The sequence below is a fragment of the Xiphophorus couchianus genome, chromosome 20 (assembly GCF_001444195.1).
Source record: "Xiphophorus couchianus chromosome 20, X_couchianus-1.0, whole genome shotgun sequence".
In the NCBI taxonomy this organism is placed as follows: Eukaryota; Metazoa; Chordata; class Actinopteri; order Cyprinodontiformes; family Poeciliidae; genus Xiphophorus; species Xiphophorus couchianus.
In genome coordinates this window covers 8212336-8225330 of record NC_040247.1, presented here as the reverse complement: position 1 = coordinate 8225330, position 12995 = coordinate 8212336, and positions in this window count along the sequence as shown.

Below are 12995 nucleotides of genomic sequence, written 5' to 3'. Positions count from 1 at the left end.
TAACATCAACTAACAAGGGGAGTAATGTGCTGTAATAAATATTGATCAATGCAGGGTCTGTATCCTTATCAGTAAACCAGTTCATCTGACTGAAATGTCTCAAAAACTGCTGGATGATGTTTTATTGTTGGGTAAAACTATTTTTTTGCAACAGATTTAATGTATGAGAGGTATTGATGGTTTTAAAGTGAAATGTCTCGACAAATCCACAACTGATAACCATAAAAATTACATAAAGTCACACATTTTTTTATCCAATGCCACCATCAGGTCAAATCATGCATCTGTTTAAAGTTTTGATGCAACCAAATAAAAAACTCTCCCAAACCCAGCCACCAATAACTCATCTGCAATCTTGAAGTGAAACTAGGCCCGACACAAACATCTCGATATGTAGACTGCTGATTCATAAACTTTCCAGACTATTATGTGAAACCTCAAAAACTTTTTAAATTTGTCTCTTTTACAGTCGTTCATCACTTTATAAGACATAAAACTTCAAAAAGGTTAAAAAAAAGTTAAAAAATCCATGTTGACTTCCTTTACTATTGATGAAAGTGCTTTTTGAGGCATAAGTAAATTTGATATTCACAAATCAATGCATCCCCAAGTTTTAAATGATATCTGCATTATAATCTGCCATCTGGATGCTCTCCTCGTTTTTCAAAGAAATTAACTGAGAAATATGGAGCTCATGGTGAAATTTTTACTATTTCAGATAAACTGTACTCATGTTGGAGTACAATAAGATCACGTTTTTCCTATCAAGAGTTTAAAGTTACTAGCATTGAGAGCATAATCAGGAAGAGAAATTGTATAATTTGATGTTCACATGTCTCCTCGTGTTTGGATTTCTGACAAGATTTTTTTTAACTTCCTACCACTTTGTCAGTGATTTGATTTTGAAAATCCCTAAAATCACAAATAAATCCTTTGGAACAATGGCAAAGAAAAAGAAAAGAAAAGTTGGGTGGGAAAACTAATCATGAACACATAATATGTCATCTTGTGAGGGTAAACGTCTTTTAGCAAGGTCACGCACAAAGCTCAGGGCTGGACACAATCATGTGAAGCAAAATCTAGAGTTCATCCAAATTATCGCTCTGGTGAGTGTGTGCTAGGAAAAAAATCTAGTGATTAACACTAATGAGACACTAATCAGAGAGGTGCTATAGACCCTGAGGTGATGGTTTGGTCACAGGAAGTTTAGAGAGGCTTAGGAGCATAGAGTTCATTCCTCCTGATCTGAATGGTTGTCCCATTTCAAAGTTGGTATCTCTAATCAACCAACTTGATTATAATCTGGGGGAAAATATGAACCTCTTTTTGCAGGAGGTTCTCTCCATTATCATATCCATAACCAGTCTTGTGGATCAATTTGCTAAGGAAGGTCAGGTCTATAGGCCACATTTGATTGAGATTTGTCCAGTTGACTTGAAGTTGGCAGTGCACAGGTCTGTTTGTCCAGTTGACAGAACAGTCTTGAGTCACTGGTCTGAAACACCAGAAGCTGGTGTTTGACTCCTCTGTTTTACCAATGCCATTTTTGCCTTTCATGTATTGATCCATGTGTCTGTTTATCTCGGTCACCATGATGTCTGACAGGAGATTTCATTATGGAAACACAGGCTATTGACCAAAAGTGTGATGGATTGTTTCCTTCTGGGGATCTTTCATTATTATTACTGTTCTGCCCTCAGTCAGCCTTTCAAAGTGGGCTTCATTCCTCTGCAGATGGTTAATTTGTGTTGCTGACAGGAAACTCCTGCAGAGAAGTCAGCTTCTTGAGCTATTATATGTGGATCATGACCAGACCCTGCCCTAAGCATACATCTTAGCTGGTTCGGTGGTGAATAGTCAGTTTGTTCATCTGGCTTTTGTCTCCCTTATCTCTTATATTGGGTGGCTGTTTTACAGTTTCTAGAGTCTCAGGTAAGGCATCTCTTCATATTTCTTAGATGTCTTATTTTAAAGGTTCTTCTGTAAAGGAAATACATAAAACAAACATATCTGTACAAATGCTAATGGTTATTTGCTAATTTTTCAAGCTGCAGATATTAAAACACAACACAGTACTGTGAAGCATTGTGATCTGTCTAATAATTTCCACCACTCGTCTTGTCTAAAATACCACTCCTAAGGCCCTGCATCTTCTTACAAATATTACATAGAAAGCCTTTTCGGCCAATGACTTGTGACTATCCTCTCACAGTCACAAGTCTGAATGCCTGCTGGCCGCTTTCTACTCCTCTATAAATTTACAGTTTCAGACCATAGCAGTCTATTACTGACATCCTCTGGAGTTAAACTGCATTTCATCTTCAATTGTTACTGTAATATTTAAAACCAAATTAGACACTGTATGTGATCTCAGTAGATGCAATCCTGCTTTGTATTATGCATTTGCAGCCAGGAGGTTTAAAAAGTTTTCTTTAAGAGTAAACAAAGATAGATGAAAAGATTTGTCTTCACAGAAACGTATTTAAGGTATGATTATGCAAAGTGAAGAAAAAGTAAGCCTTAACTACATCATAAAAAACAGATTTCTTTCTGCATGACAATTTCCAATACGTCCCCAATCTGTGCAAGTTGTGAGGTGGATGGTACCTATCTGGGTGCCTAAACTGTCAATGGGCAAAGCGCAAAGTACAACGAGCCTCAGGTCCATCACAGGACAGTAAGCATGCAAAAACTGATGCTCAGCCACAACTTAGAGAGGTCAGTTCCCCTAATATGCTTGTTTGTGAAATTGTGGAAGGAAGCTGAAGCACCCTGGGAAAATTTACACATACACAGGAAGAACATGTGGTATTAATACTCTGAATATTTCTGGACCTGGTGATCTTATGTGGTTTACACATACACCCCCCTCTCAGATTTTATTAATAATGTATGCTAGTATGAAATAAGAAGATGCACAACTGTTGTGTGGATAAAACATCCCTCCTAGATGTCAGGTGTCAGAGGATAATAGGCCGACTGGTTTGAAATCTCAGAAAGGCATACATAATTCCCACTAGTTACAAACAAGGTATGCAGCATTCAGCACAAACTTTAAAACAAATGGTCACAACCCTCTGAAATTGGTTCTTTGAACATGACAGAGAGCTCACAGTACTCCATTGATCGCCACAGTAGAGAACTGCTCAGGACGATATTTTTTTCCATATGTTTTGCCGTGTATTTTTGAAAAGTGGTTGCACTGCTGAGAAGCACTTGCAGAACAATAAGAAGTGGCTCTAAGCAGGGGAGTTTCTCAGTGAGTTTGGATGTTTCAGAACATGCATGTGAGGCTAACTCTTAATTGCCCTTAAGAATGAAAGTTGTGTTTGATTCTGGTGACCTGCACAGTCCTGTCATTGACACATGGAGCAAACAGCTTGATTGAAGAGAAACTATGCTATGTAGAAGACCATAATATGTGCTAATGTGTCTTTGCAAGTATTATACAGAAGTTCTAAGTGTTGCTCAAAACAGTTTACTGCAGACGAGTTTGCTGGGTTTGTCTCCCTCTGGTGGTTGAAGGTGGCTCCTCATGCGTGTAAACAATCATGACACAGATGCCTTCTTATCAGCACCACATCAAACCTGATGAAAAATAAACCAGCCAGGTGCTGACATCACAGCCAAGTCTGAGGTTGTGATGTCAAGGTGTTGCGACTCAGTTAACACTCTGTCTTATCTCTCTGCACTTCTTCAATGTCTGATTGTCAGAATCAGGAATTCTCCACTGATCCGTCATCACTTTGGCGATTGTGTGTGTCTTACATCATGCTGACATTCTTCACAGATCTCAATGGCACGCACACACTCACACAAAAACACTTAGGAGCCAGCAGGTGTGAGATAACTGGGCTGGTTTAGAACAGAAACACTTTGCTGAAGCATTCAGTGTGTTCAAAAGCGTCTCCTTGTTGGAGCCAGGTTTAAAGCTATCTGAACATACTGCAACAGCTATTCTAAACACTGCTTAATCAGGGCCTCAGTTAGCAATTCTGTGTTGTTGAATGTAACTGACATCAGATTTAGCACGATCTGGTGACTTTAGCAAGATAAATTTAAATCTTGGCATCATTGAACTTCAAACTTTTGTGCTTTTATTGATTAGGCTGCCTTTAGGTGGGGTGAATTTATCATAAAATGAAAATTACTTTTACTGCTGTCTAGACGTGGATAGAAATGTTCAGAATATTAAGACCTCAGTGTTCTTCTGATATACTTTTAAGCCTTTTCATTTCACATTAATGTTTTTAACTCCCTGAAGTACTTTTTGCAAAAAGCTGTAATGCATCATTTAAAAAAAAAAAGTGAAATAAAGAGGAGGGGAACTGATATATTTAGGAAAGTATATCATTACTTTTAAGGACATGTTCTGTATACATTTTTGAAAGTTCAAAGTGTATTAAAGTAAAAACTTCTGCAGCTGTTAATGCAACCATTTTAGATGTGACATCATGTCTGTATGAGGTCAACGCACACACAAGTCAACACTTCTGTAACTCTTCTGCAATCAGAGGCTGACTTCATCCTTCAAGCCTCAGTTTGTGTGCATATGTGTGTTGGTCAGCGTTGCGTGTTGATTGCACCTCGTTACGGCAGAAAGCAGACGGATGGTGATGGAGGGAGTGCGTGTTTGTTTGTTTTGTTTGTTTCAGTCGGAGGCGGATGGGCAAATGTGTGTGTGTGTCTGCATGTGCGTAGGATATTGCCTCAAGTTGCATTCGATGGTTGCACAGGAGAGCAACAAAACCATGGACACAGACTCACAAAGATACATTTTAACACAGCTAAGACATAAAAAAATTTTCTTTTTTTTACGTTTTTATGATATTGACATTATTTTGATTTGTAACACATCAAACTTTCTTTTTTGCTGTCATGACAATACACTTTACTGTTTAAAATGTAGGCAGGTAAAGCACTTTATTTACAACTTTAGTGTTAAATTCATATTATGAAAAAATTTTACTTAAAATAATTGAAAAATTGAAATGAAAAATGAGAAGTCCAGCTGTGTGTCAGTTGCAAAATATTAATCTTTTGTTTGTTAGAGGGAGGGTCAAAATGAGTTCAAGCATTCTTGCATTAATGGCACCCTGTGATGCCACTCCTTCTGCCACCCCCACACACAACCAAGTATTTACTCACACTCCCAAAGAAGAATTAAAGCATCAGTAAACATCGCCATCTTGGTGTAGCACAACTCTAATACCTTTTTTTCTGCCTTGTGGGCATGCAACTATATTGCCCATATCATGGTTAAAAGTCAGTCAGTCTACTTTGGCGGCTTTTGATATGTCAAGACACTATTACTAAAAACAGATAATGACTTTTACAAAATAAATCTAAATTCACTGATGTATAAATTATGGTAAGATTTGTTCTAAGCTTAGTGTTTTCATGCTGAATCAATTTGGCTTTAGATTTCCATAACTCTGATTGTTTACTAAGTAACTAGTCCCTCATTTTCTAAAGCGACATTAGGGTAAAATTTGTACTTTTGTGTCTGTGTGTCTATTTTATTGATTAAATACTTTAATGTCTCAGGTGTTCTTTTACTTTTTCTTCATTGAACTTTTTCTTCTGAATGTAAATAATTTTTCAATATTTGCAAATCTTATGAAATAGTGGACATTTTTTCTTCAGTTGTATTTCATTGCAAAAGCCCCATTTGTGACAAACTGTGATGTATTGTAGTGATGGACTCTGACCTGAACATCCAGAGCCACATAAAGACAGTTACAAAGTCAGCCTTCTATCACCTGAAGAACATTTCCAGGATTAAAGGACTAATGTCTCAGCCAGATCTAAAGAAACTCATCCATGCGTTCATCTTCAGTCGTATTGATTATTGCAGCAGCGTCTTCACAGGTCTGTCCAACAAATCAATCAAACAGCTGCAGCTGATCCAGAATGCTGCTGCTCGTGTAGTGTGTTGAGAAAAAAAGGTTTAAAAAAATCAATAAATAAATAGAAAATACACCCCCTATTTTTCTATCGGAGTTGGTCTTGTCTTTTGTCTTTGTTTTTTTCCTGTGTGTGTAGACGTGTTTGTTGTGTGCGTGTGTCTTCTTGCCAGTGGGGGCGCTCTCGCGCCGCTGTGGGTCTAGCGAGGAGAACGAGTTTCCTGGGTCTGGGCATGCGCGGCTCAGAATAAACGAGCTCTGCCAGAGTAACGTTGTTTCAACTCGCTTCCTCTGTGATCCACAGGTAAGATAGAAGGCCACTCTCATAAGCCATGTAAAATGATCTGTACATATATAAAGATTAATTTCAGAGTCTATTGTATAACTTACATGTATAATTTGCAAAGTTTTGTATTGCCGTTGATCTGTGTCGGCGTGTAGCTTGCTTTTTGTTGTTGGAGCCTTGGGGATTTTTAAATTTATTTATATCACTTGATCGGTCAGTATTGTTTGCGTAGCATTATAATATTTTTGTTTCTTATAACAGTGTATTTATTTGTGGTGGGCTTGATCTCTTTTGTGGCCGCTGTAACAGTTACAACTGACAGACGTTAAAAAAAAAAAAACAGTTGTAACTGACAAACGTTAAAAAAACAGTTGCAACTGACAAACGTTAAAAAAAACAGTTGTAACTGACAAACGTTGGTGTTTACTGTGTGTTGTAGATGGAATGTTTTGTTCAGTTGGGATATGTTAATTTAGGATTAGATTTTCTTAATTTCTTTTGCTATTATGTTATTTTATTTGAGGATTTTATTTTATTTTACTTTATTTTATTTCTTTTTGGAAACTCCGGATGTTGTTGACTGCATTTGAATTGTATTGTGGTTTAATTGAAAATGCGCGGCTCAGAATAAACGAGCTCTGCCAGAGTAACGTTGTTTCAACTCGCTTCCTCTGTGATCCACAGAAATTGGTTGCAAAGGATTCATGTGCCTTTGCACCGCTTGATACTGGCTCAGATTCCCCTAGGTCTGGTGCCAGTAACACTCGCGTTCTCACTAAAACCAGGAAGATGGAGCACATAACACCAGTTTTAAAGTCCCTCCACTGGCTCCCTGTGGCTCAAAGAATAGACTTTAAAATACTGTTGTTAGTTTATAAATCACTGAACGGCTTAGCACCACAATACATTAAAGATCTGCTGTTGTTGTATCAACCTTCCAGACCTCTCAGGTCTTCCGGTTCTGGTCTGCTCTGCATCCCCAGAACCAGAACCAAACGAGGAGAAGCAGCTTTTAGCATCTATGCACCACAAATTTGGAACAAACTTCCAGAAAACTGTAAAACAGCTGAAACACTGACTTCTTTTAAATCTCAACTGAAAACCCACCTGTTTAGAATTGTATTTGAAATGTAATCAATTACAAATTTATTGATGGAACTTGACTTAATGCTCAACTAAAAACCCACCTGTTTAGGATTGTATTTGAAACGTAATCAATTACAAATTTAACCTGACTAAATGTCGTGTTTTGATCATTGATTCTATGTTGCATTGTGTTTCTGTGTTTGTAATGATGTAAAGCACTTTGAAATGCCTTGCTGCTGAAATGTGCTATACAAATAAAATTTGATTGATTGATTGATTGCATACTCTTAACATTTGTCAATTAGACCTTTTGTCTAACAGAAGCAAAATTACATCTTCTTCAGAAATCTGAGGTACTTCAGCTCATCTGTTAGAACAGATGAGCTCCCAGATGAGGAAGGAAGGGATGCTGGTTCATCCCCTCCTTGCAATACTTTTGATAGATGCTCACCATTGCTGATCAAGAACAACACACAAGCGCTAGAGTTTTGAGACATGTTCTGATCCAGTTGTCAAACAATCACAATTTAACTTTTGATAAACTGATTCAACTCTTATGCATTCCTATTTTTGTTATTATATTAAGGCCACAATGTTCATTTGCTGCCTAATCTAGCTCTTTACATTGAACCTTGACTGGACAAGTGACATATTGATCGTTTCACTTTTAGCACTCAGACAGTGTTTATTTTTTGTGCGGATAAGGTCAAACCTGCTAAAATGATTGATGCTTGCGGCATTTCACAGTTCAGATGTTTGAAGTAATTTGGTCAAGTCTGGAAGCCTGATTGCATTTATTGCTTGAAAGTTGTTTTCCACTAAACTCAGTTTTCGTCCTTCTATCAGACTTGCACACAAATAACTCATAAAGGTCCCCTGCTAAATGTTATTTCAATCAAATAAATTTTGTATAACCATGTATTGATAAATAAAACATGGGGAAACATTGCAAATGAAGACCTGCTTCCACAGCATTAAATCACTCTAAACAGAAATGAAATTATAATGAAACACACACAAAGTGAGTCTGCTTTAAAAATACATCCTCACCAGAGATTCACCGAAGCGGCTCTCTCGTGGAAACACCAGTGCCTTAATCTTGATCATTAAAATAAACATCAAGCCCCCGTCTTCGCTGTTATTCATCCAGCGATCATGTTTTACTTTGGTAAATGAGCGAGAGACCTGATGGTCCCATGAGAGGAAGAGTCAGACTCCTAATTAGCTCCTGATGCAACACACCTGAGAAGCGAGTGAGACGCTTCACAGAGCTCCTTTTGGTTGATTTAATGTCTCAGACAAACTTGACTGGAGCGCAGGCATTTTCTTTGTATTTGGTTTTATAACATGAAACGTAAAGATGTTATGTTTTAGTTTATGAAGCTATATGTTCCTCTTCACGTTTGTCTTTACTTCTTAAAAACTTCACCTTATTTATCACTTAAAAGAAATTGGTAGATCTTCAACATTTATTTAGTTTACATTAAATGCTCATTTTTTAAAAATTGTTTGTTTTGTTCAGAAAGCAGAACGCTGTCAAACTGTATATGATGATGACCGATTTGTCTATGTTAGATGCAGTTAAGAGTATATTAGACATAAATACGATGCACTCTGATAGTATTTATCCTTACAGATTCTTTTATTTTAGGTTTTCTTTCTCTCTGAAATGTATCAGATTATGAAAATAACTGCTATCATATAAAACAATCTGAAAGAATTTTTTTTTTATTAACTCTGGTATTTAATTAGGGAGAAACGCTACCCCAACCAACCCATCAGGATGTGAAAAAAAGCGGTCGCTCCCTAAACTTAATAACTGGCTCAACTATTGTTTGCAATAACTCTAATAAATGTTTTACATCACTGTGGAGGAATTTTGGTGAACTAGCGTTTGCAGAATTGTCTTAACTCAGTCACATTGGACAGTCTTCTAGTATAAACATCAGAATTAAGTTCTTTGTTTAATTTCTTTTAGCCATTCAAAGATGGACTTGTTAGAATCCTTAAAATTATTATCTTCCCGCATAAGCCCACTTGATTTTAACAGCATAAACTGATAGCCAGACCTTTTCCTTCAGGATTTTCTTCTTCAATATATTTTTAAACCTCTGGTTTAAGTTTCTCTTCAATTAAGAGGTTCAATTAAGCTTCAGAGCTAGACTTGAACATTTATAATCATGTTTTTCAAAGTATTATGTATTCTACAATGTGCACCACAAGCTGTCACATTACTAAACAAAACAAAACAATATTTTATCCATATGTTAAGAAGTTGAGTTTGTTTAACTTAAATTTTCCATCATAATTTAACTATTGATAAACCGATTCAAAACCTTATGCAATTCTATTTTAGGAATGCATAAGCTTGAATCAAACATACTTGATTGGTGTCTCCGGTAACAGAAAAGAGTCCAAACTTTCACATAGAGTTTATCTTAAAGCTCAGATTTCTCTGAGAAGCAACTGAACAAGCTATTTTCTCTGGTCACAATGTCCAGGTCAAAGGTTGAATCCATCCTCTAACTACAAATATACACACGCACAGCAGTCATGTCACAAAGGATGGTGTATGGAGTCGTCATGCCGACAACAGACATTACTGCTGGTTTCATCACGAAGACAATCCCAGGCTGGCCTCAGTGTGTGTGTTTATAGCTAACCCTCTTTTTCCCCTTCTCTCTCTCTCTCCCTCTCTTTGTGTCTTTCTCTCACACGCACACACACACCCCCACACACACAGTATTTAGTTGTCTTCTTATCTCAGTTTTACATCATCCCTGGTGACCTCTGCGTGTACATGTGTGTGCGCATGTTCCAGGGACAGGCTGGGACAAGTTCAGGTTTATTGCAACAGGAAAAAAAAATTTTAATAAGTTTTGTGCTGTGATGTTCTGTAACAACAAACAATGACAGATAGCAATGGTACGGTATCTGTATGCACTGACTGCCTCCTTTCATTATAATCTGGGCTTTTCTGATTTGTTTTGTCAAGCAGCCAAGTGCTGTGTAGTCGGGAACATTTTACTAGAACAAATAAAAGCGTTTTACAAACAGAAGGCTGCAATAGAAGTCAATATTATGAGATGCTAAAACCTGAAGCAGGTCCTTTAATCTCTTTCTAATGTGCCATAAAGTTTAGATTTGAAAATGTATTTAAAGCTAGAATAAATATTATTCTTTTTAATGTATGCAATAACCACATAACAATATCTTTATTGTTGTGTTTGAATTTACTTTTAACAGAAGGGATTCAAACTCTTCTCTGGTTCAATAGATATAATTAGAGACTTAAAAATCAGTCCTTTCAGTATGAGAGCTGCATCTAATATCTGATGCTGTCACAATCCACAAATTGAGAAAACATGAAACAGTTTTAATCAGCCAACTAAGATTACTGCAAGAATGCATCATCAACAGGTGAAGTCAGACTTCATGATTCAGCTTTAGCAAAAAGGCTGTGGCATCCAGGGGAGAGTCTCATGTAAAAAAACAACAAAACAAAAACAAAACTAAAAGACTCCCAGCTGACCGAAAAAGAAAATATTGGCAAACATTTATAAAAGCAGTGTAAAAGCAATTGATCAATGAGTCAGTCATTGATGCTCTTCAACAGACAGTTAAAAATTATTTAACCCAGATAGTTTCAGCTTCCAGATGAACCCTCATAATTTCTCATTGACAAACTGAGATTAGGGTTGGATAACAAGTTGGGTAAAATACATTCAATACAGTATTCAATCAATATTTAATTAATCAATCAATTTTATATAAAAAGCACCCTTCACACTAAAAGCAGCTCCAAGTGCTGTACAGATCAATAAAAACAAACTCACAAAAACAAACAATTACCCCACCACAATATTTGTTGTCTATTTGTTAAGGCAACAAATATTTAAGTTTAATCAAAATGTATGTTTTTGAAAGAAATCATGAAAATTTATAATGCCAATAAGATGTAAATAAGACCAATCTTTTATGTAATGTTCCAATTTTCACAGCAGGCATATGTGTCCACTCCTGTTGATCAAAAGATTTTAGCTGCAGCAGCTTTCTGATTCTCCACATCATGAATGTGCTTTATATTTTCAACAAGAGCCATATCTGGAGACAGATGCATAAATGATGCAAACACATGAAAGCCATGAAAGCCATCCATGCGTCTTTCCTATACACAAACTGGTCTTTGTCCACAAAGCACCAAAGTCACCTTTGATTTCAGAAAACAGAAAACTAAATTGCGCAACAAATGACATTACATTAAAAAAGAAAAGTTTCCTTTAATTGATTTTTGTCTGATTAGTCTTTTTCTAATAATTTATGTAGATGCTGAATGATGGGTTTCAAAAAATAAAAATAAAAATCACCTTTTTTTGGCAGCAGTGTTAAAGTGAGTGAATTAATGCACATTTCAAGAACAGTGGTTGTAAAAATATTTTCCTGAGCATAATTACGGTCTTCCAACAAGTTGTTTTACATAAAGTACATGGGTGAGTTTTGATTATTAATATTGAAAACAATGCATGGAAAAAAAAACAAGTAATGTTTTCCTATCATGTGACTTAATAAAAGCAGATAAGCTCTGGGAAAGTTCACCTGTATGAATGCTTCACCTCTGGAATATGAGCAAAGTTGTCAAACATAATCAGCACTTAGCTCAGACCACAGAGTGAGCGAGCCCAGGCACAGAACATGCTCAAGGGTGTTTCATCGCTTACCCACCCCGGGGCTTTAACAGTTTCTTAAACTCCCACTGTTAGCCAAACTTTAAACTGAGCGTTTCCCCGAGGCTCAACGGATCAGGATGCCCTGAGGCGAAACACAGAGAGGAGCAGAAAGAGACCACCAGAACAGACTCGGAGCCAGACAGCAGGTGGATGCACAGGAAGCTCAACGCTGTACCAAGCACACACACATACGTACACAGAGTGACAGACTGCAGACTCAGGTGGAGATCAAAACGTCCCCGTGTCAGCAGCACAGGTGCAAAGCAGGTGATAACCCTGACAATTAGGGCAGCACGTGTAAGAAGATTGTGAACAAATATGTGTGTTCTGAGTGTGTGTGCACACGAAGCAAGTGTTGCTCCCAGTAAGTGTGTGTTCCCGTGGCAGGCCGTAGTTGAGTCAGACACTTGGCCTCTGATTTCATCACATCGGTTATGAAAGAGACAGTAAAGTTTAACAAGCACACATGCATACACGCACTGTGTTCCTCCTACTCTATTTCTTCAATATTTCATCATGTGGCGTAAAAACACGCTAACCATGTGGAGATAACCTGCTGCAATAGTGTGTGTGTAGTGTGAGTGTGTAACCAGGTCAGTAAAGCTCCTCGCTTGTCGCATCAAATCAGCAGAGCTGGTCTCACACACACACACTCACAGATGTAGAGGCCAGAGGTCAGCGCGCACACACAGGAAATCTGCATAATGAAGATGTGACCGTGTTACCTGTGGTGGAGCAGATGTCTGTCTGTGGCTCCTGCTGGGATTAAAGGACAAGTTCACCTACATGTGCATCTGTGCAAGTGTGATTGGCTCATGCTGGCTGCAAAATGAGCACAAGTTGCATTAAAAATGTATATTTCAATTCTTTTACATTAGCAGTAAAAATAGATCAAACAAAGAAGGCTCTCTTCTTGATGCTCCATGTAGGCACAGTGTGTCATGAAATTTTCCACTGTTGCTTTAGTGTGATTTGCTGAAACAAACAAGA